At 38.6% G+C, this 17,263-nt stretch overlaps 1 protein-coding gene across 1 annotated transcript in view; it reads right to left on the reverse strand.

The window, feature by feature from the left end:
• Positions 1-7,005, reverse strand: part of slc43a1a (solute carrier family 43 member 1a) — a 29,946-nt gene extending 22,941 nt beyond the window's left edge. The window contains exon 1 of the mRNA XM_042493225.1: positions 6,800-7,005. The gene's annotated coding sequence lies outside the window, so the exon portion shown is untranslated. The remainder of the gene's footprint in view (positions 1-6,799) is intronic.
• Positions 7,006-17,263: the final 10,258 nt, after the last annotated feature.

Consider the following 17,263-nt stretch of genomic DNA (forward strand, 5'->3'; position numbering starts at 1 on the left):
ACTTAAACGCATACGACAGCACATGTAACAGCCGAGGCTAGTTTGCAATGCCTGTGTCTCCATCAGCCTTCATACAAATGGAACAGCTCAGCAGAGATTCAAAATCTCAACATTAAAATAAATGCAAACTTGGGCTGCAAATAAGGATTACTTAAATAACTGATTCATCTAGAAATAATTTTCTTGATTAATCAATTAATGTTGGTGAAAAAAAAATGTCCATAAGAAGTTCCAAGAGCTCAAGATGACACCTTCCAGTGTCTCATTATGTCCAAATAACAGTCAAAACTCCAAAAATATATAATATCCAATAATAGAAGAGTAAGAAAACAACCGAACATTGGATAAATAGTTGATGTTTTATGGGTTCTTCTGATGTTTATTGTTGTTTTTCCAGCATTTAAAATGTATGCATGGTTGTAAGTGTGTGATGTATGGGTGCATGTGTGTATATTACATATAGTTTTTTGTTTTTTATTATGTAAAATCTTGTATAGAGATAGTTCTACTTTTCTTAGTGTAGATTCTACAGCTAGTCAGTTAACTGTGAGCATGAATATGAATAACCTCAAAATAAAATTGAAACCAGAGAAATTTAGCAAAAGGACACCTTCCTTTTGACTTTCATAAAATAAAATAATAACCTGGGATATTTTATAATGTTTACTTCAGCAAGGAGACCTGATGGAGCCACTCGAGACATTTTTCTCTCAGTTTCCCTAATGAGTGCCCATGTCAGTCACTGTTTTGTAAATCCCAGTGGGGTACCCGACACCTTGCACTGCATTGTCCTCAGAAATGTTCCCACTGTGCCGTCAACAGAGCAACTATTTCACCCTCAATTCTGACCAGAGGAAACAATGCTGAGCGCTTGATGTGTCTGCTTTTGTTCTGGAAATTGGGACTGAGTCTTAAAAGGGCGGCATTTCCATCTGAAAGCTGGACTCGATGAGTCTTTCAACAGTGTGAAACCACAGTTTACCTTTAGGGTTTATCTCACTGGGATTACTGGGTCAAAAGTGAGTGTAAACAAATAACACACATGCAAACAGAATACTGAAACTTATGATGACGGAATTTAGTCAGGTTTGTCATGACCACCTGGAGACACACTCAGGACACATCATTGGTCACTGTCACCTGGGACACGAGTGTAAATTGTGACCACCACCAAGATCACTCACTCACACACACTCACACACACGGAAAACATCTAAACAAGCACTAAAGATCCAAATATAACCAGCTTTTCCATTTGGCGGACAACCAGAGAAGTGGAAAGGAAGAGAAGGAGAGGAAAGTCTCAGCCACTTGATTTGAAGAGAGGTGTGTGTGTGTGTGTGTGTGTGTGTGTGTGTCTGTGTGTTTGAAGGGGGTGCGAGTCAGGGCCTCAAACAGGAAATACTGAGTAGTTCCTAATGAGGGTGTCTCCTTTGCTTGTATGTGTGTGTTGTATTGGAGAAGCCGAGGAGATGTAACGGAACAGATTTGTCCCCTGCGTGTGTCCATGACTCTGCGTATGTGCTCGTGAGGCGTGTGCATGTAATGCGATTATTCATAGCCCACTGAACTGCCTTTGTGCTGAAAACAGAGTTTGAAAAGGGGGGATTTCTATGTAACTGACACCCCATGCTGAAAACCCCTGTACAACACACACACACACACACACACACACACACACACACACACACACACACACACACACACACACACACACACACACACACACACACACACACACACTTACTCCCCAAATCTTAACAACAAGGTGACAGAGCGAGACAGCGCTCATTCACTCAGTCCTGTCAATGTATAATCCACAAATTAACTTCTTAATTAAACCACAATAGGGTAACTTGTTGCTTATGGGTGTTTTAATACCCCAAGCCTATTTAGAATTACTACACTGTTTTAAATAAGCAAATTGACAGAAATAACATCAGCATTTACTGATTTCATATTTTATTATTTTATGTTGCAAATAATTTGACTGACAACTGACTGATTGACATAAAAATCAGGGGTGAGCCTGTTAGCAGTCACAAGAGTCAGTCTGGTTTATCGTTAAGTAGGTTTTGCACATAAAAGGAATTTGCCTTACTGTTCTGGTGCATAACACCAGAAGGGAAAATTAAATTAAAAATAAAAACAAGGACAACTAACGACTGTTTAAGCAATAGATTAAAAACCCTGATAAATTCATCAGCCTATGAAATATCATAGAATTAAGAAAAATTGGGATCATATCAAAGTACTTTTTTTTGTCTGACCAATAGTCAAAACTGCAAAATACTACATTTATTGCAATGTAAGACCAAGAAAAGTGTTGGCATTTTTGCTTGAAAAATGACTCAAAAGATGAATCAGTTACTAAAATAGTTCCTGACTAATTTTAATCAATTTATTAGCTCACTGATTCAGCATCTGACCTTTGCAGCTCTACTGTCAATAAACATGAATATCTATTTGATTCTGACAGCTCAGTCTTTCTGCAGATCATGACTTCCTGACATCTGAATAATAATAGGGGAGTATTCTCCTCATTAGACACTGTATCACATCTATCTTAATAAGTTATATTTTGCGTATGTGTATCATGACACCATCCTTACTGTGGTGGGCCACACCATGAGTTGACCTATGAGTTCTTTTCCTCCTCATTTCTGTAAAAATGTGAGTTTTCCAGATGAGTCAAAAAATATCAGCAAATTGTTGATGTCAAAACTTTCACTTGTATTACACTGTGTAACTTCCATCAAGTTACACAATATAAACTTGATAATGTCAACAAATTGCTAAAAATGCCTGAAGCAGCGTAACAAAGATGAATCAGTCAGAACAACTAATGATTGCATAAAGTTGTCCAAGCTACTGCCCGAAAATAGCAAAGATGCTGCCATAAGATGCAACTGTACAGACGACTTATCCTGACAGATCATCCTTGATCTTAAATATGCAGTCCTGTTTCTGGTAACATCATGACACCGCCTGATGCCAGTGAGCTCATTAACAACACAACCTGACGTTGACAGAATAAATTATATTTATCGTGCGCCAGCCAACAACAACAACACAATTACAAACACACTCCTCTTTCTTTTGTTTTTAATGTGAACTATTGATAAATAAGTGTCAACCTGAGCATCCTGGTGTGTGCTAAAACTTTAAATTCCTTGGTGTACAGTTACAAACTGTTTCTGCTGAAGGGCTAGAAGCTATAAGAGCTATAAAAATTGTTTTTTTTTTATCTCACTCCCTCTTGACTTTAGCTGTGTATTTACTTTCCTCACTTTGGTCTCTCTTCTCATGGACTGAGTCGAACAGCAAATCTGTGATTTCATTCACCGATCGGCTCCCTGGTCTGCAAAAAGATCTGACAAGGGGAGGCTAGTGCCAATGGTGCGGGATACACCTCAAAAAGTAGAGCAGATACTTAGCAACGGCCAGACACTGACTAACATCCAACTGTCAGCTTGGTGCATGAGAGCCCTTACATCAGGACAGTAACATCAGAAACAGTTTGTAACCCTACATGAAGTAGTTTTCTACTCTTGTTCGATCTCTTGCTTCATAACAATCTCTTATTTGTTTCCTCCATCAATGTCTTTTCGCCTCTGCCATGATGGCCTACTGTGACCGAGCCAACTTATTTTTTTTAACCTATGTTTCCAACAATACCAAAGGAAACATAAGAAAAGCAGGGCCGAACAGCCGAGCTAGCCGGTGTTGTAAAGCATTACGCTCTTGTGATCCGACCTGCTCACCAGAGTTACACAGTGCAGGAACAGAACGGGCAGGAAAGACACGCCACTCTCCCTATTCCCATCGAGTGCACCATCAAAATGACGTTGAGGATGATATTTTTGTATTAAAAAGTTGCATAATGTTGCTTTAAAAGCAGAACCAATCTCAGAAATGTCCACATCGCGGACATAAAAAGCTATTGTTATTTCTTTATGTATTAACCCGACACAATGGACAGACAGACTAGTCTTTCAAACATGAAGAGACACAGTCCTAAGCATTATGCCGTCAGTCATATGGACTGGATTTACGCTGCTGTGGCTGTAACACACAATAACCACACATCACAAACACACTCATTGCTCTGGAAACAATGTTGTAAATGCAACAGAGTCACGGCTGCTAGGTGTCAGGACGACAATAGAGCGTGTGTCTGTGAGAACAGTATCAGTTGCTCGTCAGTGTGCTCCTCATTTAAGTTCAAGTTATAAAACCACGTGGACTAATGTGAGACACTGGAAGTGCAAATTCATTATACGCCCTAATGCCGCCTTTTGTTACCACACATTCTTCCACTCTTTTCCCGACAGTTTTGTGCTGCATGTTAGGGCAGCAGTTATTCCGAAACTGCACGTTGTCATTATGTAGGAGTGTGAGAGAAGGAGTGTCCTGGCGTTGTGACATGGGAAGGTCAACACCCAAAGACTTGCAAACAAGCCTAAACACAAAAAATCAAAGACACTTTGGGGTTGGCAGGCAGTTGTGAGTCCTTATCGTAACACTGTGAAGTGTGTGTGTGTGTGTGCGCGTAAAAAGAGCAGGTGAAGTGTGCACTGAGCTGAACACCATATAAGGAAGCTGCTTCCTGAAATACCTGAGCACCAGCAGCTGATGCAATGTTGCCATGACTAACTGTCAGGGCCATGGAGAGTTTTGGTTGGCTAAATGTGTATGTAGAGGAGGGGGGTGTATTGGGTTATATTTTGTATTATTATGATTAAAAGAAACCCTTTCTGCTGCTTCTGTGTTAAAACTTTAGCATGATACATTTGGGTAATCACGTGTCCTGCTTTCTTTCAAGTCTCTGTGTTGATGCTCCCACTCATCCCTGCTTTTTTCCCCTCGGGGATGTTTCTGACCTTGACCAGCCGTGTTTATCAACCTCTGCCGGACATAAAGGACCGCAGGGCAAACTCTTTATCCTCACAAGTTTCCAAAAAAATAAACCACGCACCCTGGGAGCCTCTGTTCCCCGAGGAGTCCAAAAACGCAACCCCCGAGGCTGCCCGGCCGGCGAGCAGCTGTCTCTCCGCGGGCATGACCTCAGCGCGGGTCCGGTTACCGGAACGGCCGCTGGGAAGACCTGCTGCCGCGTTCACGTGCTGTCCGAAATTGTAAACTCACCGCACAAGACAGACCAGTAAGAAGTTTTCTTATAGAGTTGTCTGTCAGAGGGGGGATTCTGGGTTGAGATTTAGGAAAAACTATGGGTTACAATGAACAGAATTCTTTCTGTAAGAAAGCCTATAAGGAAAACTTCTCCCATATGTCCAAAAAGTGGTGTATGTATGAGAGCACACACGCCTCCAGGTGACTGGAGGAGGCAGGACGAGGCATGAAAACTCTGTCAAACATGTGGAAATGGATTTTTAATCGTGCTGGAATGTTAAATTGATTAATTGATCAAAAGAAAATAAACTGCCAACAATTTTAATCATTTGAGAAGCTGCAATTACAAAACATTTGGCAGTTGCAGCTTCTCAAATGTGAGGATTTAGGAGGATTAAATATCTTCAAAAACAAAAGGATGTCACATGTTTCTGTGGTAAAGCACAATGGACATGTTTCACGATTTTCCTGAATCAAGAAAAAAAAAAAAAACACAACTGCAGCCCAACTAATTAAGATCATTTTTGGCAACAAAACATGGCATAAATGTACTTTTTAATAGCACTGGGAATCATCAGAGGATCCACGAAACCTTATTATCATAATACTAGGGTCATTTTCAAATGTTTTGCGATATGCTATCAGGATGACATATATTGCGATATGTATTGTCTTTTTTTTTTTTTTTTTTTTTATCAAACTACAATGTACAGCATCATCCTGATCTTACAAGTTTAACTTTTAAGTCTGTTCATCTTATTTCAGTCATTTTGATTGCAGTAAAAATGTAGGCCTATCTACTGGACTGAAAAAGCAATTAATGTCAAAGTTTAATTTAAGCTGTATTTGTAACATAAATAATTTATAAAATAAATATAGCCTATTGATGTTGGATGTCCATGCACAGATACAATATTGCCACATAAAATAATAATACTATGCCATATTGATTTTCCTCCACCTCATTTTTTTAGCATTGTACTTATCACCACCTCTGCACGAGTGACTTTACACAGCTAATAAACGCTTTCTTATTCATGCTCTTTCATCTCACAGATATTTTTTCAATCGCACTATAAATGGTCTGTCTGATTTTAAGGGGTGCCCCTGAAAGCAGCAAAGGACATGCCTTAATTTCAGTATCCCAAACATGTCTACCCACTGCTTCTGGCTAAAACATCTAATTTAGAGTGTAATAAAAAAGAAGAGTCTAATTATAGCTATGTGGTTATTGTAGGCTTACAAATTTACTAAGGCGGTAGTTTACCACTTAAATAAAGATAAACACAGGAACTACTGTACCAGCATGCAGTCAGTCATCTCAATGGTCACTTCCTAAACAGCCCGCTGCTTTTTCGGTTACTCACTCTCAGTTTGTGGTTTCCATAGACACTTTCTCTCTGTGTATGTGTGAACGGACAAACTTTTTTTTCCCTCTAGTACACATTTTCGCGGGTTTAACACAAACTGTATCGTGTTTTAATGAATTGAGAATTTCTTTGTATTTGACGTCTCAGTTTCATGCCACGTGTATGAGCAGCCGGTTCTTCCTGCTGCAGCTTCATGCCGCCACTTTACACAAACCCTAATTACAGCTAATAGGCCTAATATACTTTTTAGAAGTAACACGGTGGATATTTGAGGGAAAAAAAGCTTATTTACTTACTTCAGTTTTGCGTCTTCTCAGAGAAGAAAAAAAAAATGGATTTTTTGCTCACTTTGAGTGAAATTTTAAAAAAGTAAGGATAAAAAATGAGCCCTGGCAGCTGGTTGTTGTTGTTGATTAACAGGCTGTGAACCCCTGATTGAAGCTTTTCCTCTCCCTGCTGCCTTTCTTCCTTGTGGAAGTTTTAGTGGTAGTCCTTAAGAGACTCCACACTTCTCTCCTCTCTGGTTTCATTACAAACTCCCCCTCTTCTCCTAATTTGACTTCTAATTCCCTCCCTCTTTCTATGGGTGGAGAGACGTCATTCAGTAGTCCACAGGACAAATGTCTCCACTCAGCTCAATGCAAACGCCTGCAGCTAAAACACTTCACAGTCAGTCTGGTGACGGGAGCCTTTCCTTTCAAAAAAGCAGAGCTGTAGCTTCATGTAATTATTCAGCATCCAATAAACAGCGCTGGAAGGTAATTTAAGGATAAGTAGCAGCTTATAAATACTCTGTTTCAAGTAAAAGTCCTGCATTCAAACTCATAAGTGCAAAAGTGTTTGCAATACAAGGCCGTAGCTATGAGTCATCATAGATGGGACCAAATCTGCTCGGAGCTGAGGGGTCCCCATCAGGAAACATTTCAAAATTTAACAATGAATTTCTACCATTTTATATGATTTATCATCAGCAAGCACTGTATACTATACGAATATGCAAGAAATTAAAGTAACTTATGTCTTCATAAATGAAACATGCAGCGCAACTCATATGATAAACACTTTACTCAGACTTTATGTGGACTATCTGAGGTACAACCACACACAGAACAATAATAATTGTAATTTGTTTTAAAACAATCTAAAAACTGCAAATAAATAAATCATAAACACAGGCTCCAAAATGATCTTGCAATCTTCCTACAGCTTGTTCACAAGTATGATGGCAGCTGGAATAAAAAATTGTTTTTATATCGCTTAGTTTTACACCTCGGGACTAAAAACCTCTGCCCAGAGGAGAGAGGCTGAAACTCACTGTGCAAAAGATGCTGTTCATCATTTAAGATGGCACTGGCTATCAGCTGTAACTGTCTGGTATACAGAGGTGCCGCTGGAGCTGGGGCTCACCGATAAACTTACTTGACCATTTCACAATCTGATTTAAAGAGTTCCATGACATGACACCAAGAAAAAAGATAAAACCATTTTGTAAAAGCACAATAAAATAAGATCATCGTGGTTTTATCAGTGTGGAACTAGAACAGTTTTGTCAGACAGTGGAGTCCCTTTTTTTTTCCCCCACAAAGTTCAGTTTTGAGTCAATGACAGTCCCAAGATATTTATAAGAGTCCACACATTGCACTGACTTATTGTGCAAAACTGACCTTTTCAGAATCAAATTATATTATATTACTGTATTATACTTATTGCATTGCATTAATTGCATTAATATGATCATTATTATAATGTTGCAGCAGGCAAAGGTGATTCTAACTCATTTATATACGGTAGTTTATGTGCCGGGTGAGTTTGCCCCGTGGTTCAATTAAGTCCTACATTAACCTAAAATAAAAAAATCCTAATTCATTTTTGATTAGATTTGTATTACTTACCTGAATGTGCAAACTCACTAAGAGCATCAAATAAATGCGGTAGAGTAAAAAGTAAAATATATGCTTCTGAACTGAGTGGAAGTATAAAGAAGCACAAAATTCCCCTGAAAGTTAATGCTGTATGTATGTTGATGTGCATATGTTTAAACGCTGCCTGATGCAAATGTCTCTGCTGTTTGTTCACAACTTTCAAAGTTTAGCAGGAAAAAAAAACATTTTAGGCTCAAAGCAAATTAATTCAGTGATGCACTCGACAGAAAGAGTACTCTATTACTTTTAATATTGTCTGTTCCTGTGTGTGTGTGTGTGTGTATGCAATTGTATTTAATTAATCTACATTAACATGTCTCATCAGCCAGAGCAGACATGGCCATAATGTTTTTTCCCACGTAACCATATATATATTTGTCCAAACTCACTATAAAGAAAACTAATTTACCACAATACAGTATATTTTACAGTGAAATGTGCCTGTTTATTTTATTGTGGTCTTCAGCAAGCAGTTTCAGCAGAAATACTCAACTCAAAACCTGAAGTTAAAGCTTTAAATTTAAAGGTGCTCTGAGGAGTTTTCTCACAAATGTCTGTTTGTACTCCCTGTTACTCACCAAAGCAAACTGTTTGTACTCGTGAGGCTTGGCAAACATGTTTCAAGAACTTCCTCCATCATCAAACATTTGCAAAGAAGATTTTTTTTTTGGTCTACACCAACCAACATTATTTGAAACCATGTTACCTGCAGGCAGTTTTCTTTGCATTTTTTGGCTCATCACAGACACCTATAAATCAGAGGAAGTATGCAGCAGGCACAGTTGGCCATTCTCCCAATCAGTTTCCTCCTTTAAAACTTGCAAAAACCTACATTAACAAATGCACTTTTTAGTGAATTATCTCTTTAAAAACTCTTATCTAGCCTGATGCTCTTTTTTATGTTGTATTTTTTTGGGGGGGAACTGTACCTTTAACAAAACTTTTGGCTTCCATTTTTATTTATTTCTTGGAATGACAGCTGAGCTCTAGTAATTCTCTAGTAAGTCTGGTTTCTGTAGAAAAGCATTAGTCCTGCCTACTCATTCACCCCAACAGAGCTCACGCTACAAAGGAAAATCTGCACCCTGCTGGGCTCTACGGGGAAGTGTCCAGTTTTCCATTTCAAGCATGGAGCAATTTGCCATGGTTGGTTCCTGACAGTCGTAGCTTTACAGTTAGTCGTGAAACATTTGTTCCAGCTGCAGAGACAAATCTCGGAACTTTGGGCCCCAATTTCTTAATAAAATAATCCCAATGGAATTTGTGTGAGCTCTCTCCAGCTGTGGACACCTGGAAACCTCACCTTTAACCCCACCTGCACACTGCAATGTCCACGTGAGCAAGAGCAAGTCAGGTCAATTTATACTCAGGTTGACAATGCTGTACTGTGCTTACCTCACAGCGGGGACGCCTGATGGAAACATGTGATTATACACAGAGTGGACACGACGCTGAAACACAACACAATCAGCAGCCCTGGATTAATTAAAACCTTTGTGAAACTCTCATGTTCAATTTTAGTTGGAACTGCCATCACTGCTGGAAGCTAAAAGACAGACTAGTAGCTCAGAGTTAATGTTGAGAAGTCAGTTATGAGAATATGGAGCTCTATAACTCTGATTTTTCTGTGGCTTTAAAATGTTTCATGCAAATTTTATATTTCTTAAATCATTGCAGAAGTACCTTACATACATTACCACTTAAAGGTTCAGTTCATCACACAATGAAAAATGAATATTTTTCCACTTACCTGTAGTGCTATTTATCTCACTAGATTGTTTTGGTGTGAGTTGCTGAGTGTTGGAGATATCGGCCAGAGAGATGTCTGCCGTCTCTTTAATATAATGGAACTAGTTGGAACTCAGCTTGTGGTGCTAAAAGCGCCCAAAAAATATATTTTAGCAACTCAACAGCAACGTCTCTCCAGAAATCATGAACCGCTTACTTAAGACAATCCACAGACCTTGTTTCATGTAGGAACTATCTACCAAACTAAACTACTTAACTGTATCATAGCGCAGAAGAAAGTGTGCATCTACTGCTCACTTAACACCACTGAGCTAGCTAACTTTATAGCTAAGCTGAGGAGGACACCATTATTATTAACACCTCACAGTCATAAGCACAAGCTTCTTCTAATAGATGCACGCTAGACAGCCTAGGTTAGTAAATGGCACTACACGTAAAAGGAAAAATATGTGTTTTTTATTTTCTGTTGTTTCCACACTCCGAAGAGATCTGTTCAACAAGTACAAACGTTCCTCTTCAAATAGTGAATCAATAAAATTTCCCCACAAGACATTGTCTCAGTATTACATATTACAAGGGAGAAGAAATGACCAGAGCACACTGATCCATTCACATCCTTTGTGCAAACATTATTTAAGACGGTTTGCACTATCAACAGCAAGCTATAAATCGATCAGTGTGCTCTGGTCATTTTTTCTCCCTTGGAAGTTCACTGCGCTTGAACTGAGACACACCTGATTTTTTTGTCGGATGATATGCAGGGAACCCTGTTTGAGCTGGCATGTAGGGTACTTTGTTTTTAACTCTTTTTTTTAATTTGCAAACACATAAGACTGCATAAAATCCAGATAATGACAAATAAGAAATGTGTCAGAAGAGGTCAAGAAGCCACAGGCGTAAACAACGGAACTTCCCAAAACTTAAGAAGAAAAGCAAACAATAAAAAATAAGGAAAAAAGAACTAAGCGAAACATATGTTACAGTTTTCTTTTCACAGGGTCCTTGGCTTTTACCCAGATTTTACCCCAAAATCAAAACACCACGTCAGTCCATGTTTTTCCAAACTGTTATCAGAGAGATTGTTGATTCTAGTAATACAGTCATTTTCAAGGCCTTGCTGTGATGTCACACCATATTGTACATATAATTCTGTTGTGGTGTCTTTGTCCTTCTGGTTTTTAGTGGCAAAACACTATCATTTTTCAAATATGTCAATCCTTATCATATGTGTATACTTCATATATCCATTTGTGAATAGCCTACTGAACAAATCAAAAACTTTACCCTTATATTTAAGAATAAGACTGATAGTGTTTCAAAAAACGTACCACAGCTGAAATCAGTGAGTAACAAGGAGTGAGGACTGTATAAACATTTTTAAGTGCACAATTTTGTCTAGATTAATTTTACTGAACAATTTTTGTTTTCATCACGCTGAAAGAAGAAAACTTGCAAAGGATGCAGGTTTTTGAACTCCGAATAGAGGGCTCCACCTACTGGACAGGCAGCAGTGTTGACGACAGATTCAGGCAACAACCACAGTGAAGGATAAATGTGCGTAAGTGTGCAGTTTTGGGGGGATGCAATAGTTACGCCTCCCTAAATATTTACAACGTGAATTTGTCTGCCCCAATAAAAACATGAAAATAGTGGAGGACTTTTACTGTGTCAAAATCCTAAAATGACATGAATTGATCCAATCAATCAACTTAATTTCAGATTCTTAGGTCCATATCAATAAAAACAATAAATAACAAAACAAGGACAACACAGACATATAATCATTACCGTTCATGAATTCACAGTAATTAAAACGCGTACGAAAAGGCACAAATTGGTGTATTAAAATTTCACCAGACTGCAGGAAATTACTTGTTTGATGCTAAAAATGTTCTGGTGGAGGACCCCCATCTCCCTTCGTTTCATATGTTCCACCCCCAATGTTTAAATAAAATCTACGCCTTTGGATAAAAGCAGTTTCATGCAGGTCGTCTTTCTGTCAGTAATAAAAAAGTGTAAAACCTACAACAGTCAAAATGCACTTTTTATTTTAATTGTGCAGCGATAATACAGGAAAATGTATGAACAAAAAGCTGTGGCTTTATTTATATTGTTCCAGCAATAAGTATGATTGTGTTAAACTATTATGGAAGCTACTTGTGGAAATAAAGTAATGTTTTCATGGCCCTTTTTTAAATTTAAAGCAGCACTTTGGATGGAAATCAATAACCTGTATAATAATAATAATAATAATAATAATAATAATAATAATAATAATAATAATAATAATAATAATAATAATTTTATATCTGCCTGGTTTTTTCAAGTTTATATTTACATTTGATTTTATTTTTATTATAGCTATTTTCAATAACAATAAAATATACAGCAATGCTTGAAAAACCAGGCAGATATAAGAAAAAGGAAAGACAAACTTAAAGATTATTTAAAACCTTAAATAAAACAGAGGCAAAATGTTAAAACAACTGGTGACTTAAAATGAAAATAGTTGAACTGCAAGAGGTAAGTGCAACAACGTCAAGCGCACGGCATAGTCTAATTCATTTGTTAAGAATAAAAACAAACCATAGAAAGAAGTTACATGAAAACTTTTCCATAAAGACAGGTCTTCAAAAGTAACTGAAAGACGACACTGATGGAGCAAACCAGACATCCTCTGACAGGTCGTTTCATGGCTGCAGAGACCGAGCAGCAGATGGTTGGTACCATTTAGTGGTGTGATCAGTCAGCAGATTTTGGCCTGAGGATTAATGAAGCTTCTGCATACATTCTGATATCATTATCTTAGTTACTAAGAAATATTAATCTCAAAATTTGGGTTCACTAAATCCTGTATAATGTGCCTGTCAATCACAAGCTGTCACGACCTCTGAAAATGTTCTATTATAATAAAGTGGGGTATCAAAGCCACTAATTTACTGCCACAGACTGATAGTCTGCATGCACAGACATGGAAACACTCTTTGAATCTTCTCCAAAGTGTCTCAGTACGAAAGATTGAACAAAATGTTTTATCACCATGAGCGACGGGCAAACTTTGGACAAACAGAGCAGAGTCGGATGAGTTCATTGAGGACATCTGACTTCCATGAATGACTCTGAATAGAATGAGATGGACTGCACAGAGAGCATGTTTTGACTGATTCATGATTAATGTACATGTTCACATGACAGCCCTTCGATTGGTCTATATCAGCTTATAATGTGTGAAACACTGAAATAGAAAGCATCACCTTAATTTGTGGATTCATAGTTTTTAAAGGGGTTTTAGTTTGTTGAAGAAAGAAGTTCCAAATCTCCTCTATTGAGAGGCTTGCAGAGTATCAAAATGACTGATATTCAGATGGCCAAGTATTGCAAAGAATTCCTCAAAAACTTCACAAATAAATCAATCCATCTGAGAAAGAAGCTGCTTTGCATAAGTACATTTTACTTTGCCTTCCTCTAAAATGTGTACTATTGAAGTGAATAAATAATGACATATTTTCCTCAGTCTACAGCCCGTCATGTTCCTCTGCAGTACTGCAAAATGCCTTTTTTCTTTTGGGTGTCAAATTTTTCTGACAGCTACAAAAACCTTTTTTTGGAAAGTCAAAACTTCTTAAACTCAAAAAATAGTTATCACATTTTAGAAATAGCCTCTGCAGCCAAAGACCTTCTCACATTTCTCTCACTCTAAAATTCAGAACTGATTCAACCCAAGAGACATTTGTGGTTTGAGAGCATGGAGTGCCTCTTCCAACATTTCATGAGTAACAGGCCTTTTTTACAACAGATATTTGGACTTGTCACTGCAGGAAAAGCGTAGGTGAAACTATTTTTGTTAACAATGACTCCATCAAGCGTCCCTGTAAACCACACCGTGGCCCTGAGACAGGCTCACCTGAATGCCATGCAGTTGATTTCATTGTTATCAGTTACACCTGTGCTTGGGAAGGATGGTAGTGATGGCAGGATTCTCTTGTTAAATGACTTGTGACTTGTTAACATCATCGAGATAAGCAGTTGAGGTGGGATCCCTCTTGAAGGATGGACAGATGTGCAATAGATAGTCGTGTTTACAGAACAAGAAAATTGCGGTAATATAGGACAAAAAGATTCATAGGAAAGAGAGAGAAATAGAGAGGGGATGGAAACAGTCCTGAAAAATACACATGTACAAACAGGACCTATACATATGCATTAAATGGAGAGATGTCAGAATGAGGGGGCTGCCCATGGACTGGCCCAGGAGCATGAACTGACACCTCTCCAGCTGCCAGTCCACACCCCATACTACATGTGCATAAGAACTTGAACCAGCAACCCTCCAGTTCACAAGCCCTACGTTAAACTTTAGCTGGAGGGAAAACTGGGTTGACAATACTTTATATGTCTAAATGATGTAAGAATTTCATGCTATATCGATGTTAACATGATGTTTTGCACAGTTTGGTTTTTGGTCTCCATACCTCACAGCTAAATGTCATTATAATAAATCAAGATGACATTTGCATGAGATGTTTGGAGGATGTTGGATTGGATTACTTGAGTACACAATTTAAAACCAATAAGCTATTAATGTCATGACCTGTTGGGGACTATACACCACACTGGAAATGGTTTATGTTGTTAGGAAACTTTGTCATATTTCATGCTCACTGAATTATTATAGGCCCTGTGGAGTTATAGTGGACACTTATTAATCGGCTCCTGTGGAGCTTGAACGTGCATAGGTGAAAGTCACCCTGTGTACAGATTAATGTCAACTGTTGTATGTCTCTGTGTCATGTTGTTTGTGCTTTATGTGTTTTTATTCTGTTTTTATACTTGCTGAAACACAAATTGCCCTCTGGGATAAATAATCGAAATGAATTGAATCAATTGAATGTCATTCATTCGTCAATATTCTACATCAAATTGATATTGGCATTAGACGCTGTCTTAACATTGAATTTTTGTCATCTGGCATCACAACCTAAATTCAACCAAATGGCAACATCTAAGGACTATTTGGGTATATATATATAAGAGCTATCAGAGTTTCCAATGGCGTGAACAAAGTCAGAACAGAGTCAGAGCACGCAAAGTACTCCAACATTGCATGCAAAAGTGTTCTTATTACATCTGTCAAAATGTCTGCTGTAAAAGTGGTAGTGATATTTTCTCTTGTAACTTTTCAAGTGATTGCAAATACTTTTGCTTTCCTAACTGCCTTAATGAAAAACAGTCCTGATAAGAAGGAATAAAAATAACTGACTTAATAGGGATCAATTCCAAAACTTCTGGCCTTGATAATAACTTGCAGACTTTCTGATCAGCTTAATCAAAGCCTGATGAGCCCAGATGCTCAAAAGATTGCAGCAACAGTACTAATGTTACTTACAGGCGATAAGGTTTGACTGTTAATCTTAATATTGTCATGAACAGCAGGGGTTTTGTTATGAAGCCTACTGTATGTGTTTTTGCCAAAAAGTTTTCACTTTAGGATCACCAAGCTGCTTTTTTGGCAAACTTTAGATAGGCTTTCATTCTTCTTCCCAGTGAGCAGTGGTTTCTGTCTTGGTGCCCTGCCACAAATCTCATTTTCCTCCAGCTTCTTTTTGAAGATGGACTCATGGACGCTGACCGAAGCCAAGGACAAAAGGATCCTGCAGACCCCTAGATGTTGAAGTGGGCGTTCTCTTTGACTTCCTGTATGATTTTTATACTTTGCTCTTGGAGAGATTTTGGCAGGACCATCCCTACTTGGAAGATTCACTACTGTCCCACAGTTTCTCCTCTTGTACGGCATGCAGCTGGCCAAGAGTCAGAGGAGCCCTGGAGCTTTAGGAATGATTCTGGAAGAATTTCCAGACTGACAGGCGTCAACATCGTCCCTCTGGAGACGTTGAATGATTGTATTTGATCATGACGTGGCATTGTTCTCAAACCTCTATGCTTTTCTCTCATGGTATAGGCCAACGTTTCTCAGATGTGTCAGGTTAGCTCCACATCACACAGGATAAAGCTGCCACTTTAGTGAAAGGGTTGAGGAACAATGATATGCATTTGAAAGGCGTAGGTGCAACAGGCTTCCAGGAAAACCGCTCCCCCTGGCAGCATATTTCTCCCGGTGGTCACTCGTGGCCCAGAAAGCATTCATCCCATAGCCCACCATTATGACAGAGAGGTCTGTAAAACTGTTGACAGGACACCATTAACTACAAATAAGGTCTATTACAACCCTTTCTATTCTGATTTTTTTGGCCAAGGTGGTTTTGTATTTGTAAAACTCTTCCAGAGCTGAGAAAAGTTATTTAAAAATCCCTAACATCATCACAATGTAAAGTCTATGCAGGAACATTCAGGCAGGTTGAGTGTAAGAAACACTACTGTGCATAATCAGTGGGCCCCATACCCAGTAAACTTGGAAACTAGAAGACTTTTTGGAGTATGCTCTGCTGGACTCTATGGGTACAAGTTAAGCCCGATGAATGAATGCCCTGTCATGTCATAACAATGACCCAGCCACACTTATTCTGACCTGCTAAAGGTTGCTGTAGTCCGCCAACTTCTTTTTAACCTAGTTTGTCACAGAGGAGAAGTAAGGGGACTCCCAATCAACCCAGGTGCTGTACAACCAAACTGGGTGGAGCCATGGCCTAACCTTGCAGGTCGAAAGACAACCAATAGGAATTCTGCACACCACATTTCTCGAGTTGTCAAGGACCAGGGGATCATGTAGGTGTGTCATGCACTGAGGGAGGCAATTACCTGGTGTGACATTTTGATGGTGTGTCATGCATGCGACCAACCAGCGGGAGATTTTAAAAAGCAGCCATCAGCAGTTACTCAAGAAGACAAAAAGGACCATAAATGTCCACAAATTGGGAAAACAATGAGATTCGGGAGCTCCTTACCCTTCAAGCAGAGGATGAGATCAGCCACCATACAACAGAGAAGGCAAATGGCTGATGGTTGTTATTGACACACAGTGTCATTGCTATTGTTTAGACAGTGCTGCTGACACACATGTAATATGTCACACTATAGGCTGATGCTGATATGTTAAACAGTCCCGCCATTTACATTTGTATTTTATGCTTT

This window comes from Plectropomus leopardus, chromosome 9 (assembly GCF_008729295.1).
Source record: "Plectropomus leopardus isolate mb chromosome 9, YSFRI_Pleo_2.0, whole genome shotgun sequence".
NCBI lineage: Eukaryota > Metazoa > Chordata > Actinopteri > Perciformes > Serranidae > Plectropomus > Plectropomus leopardus.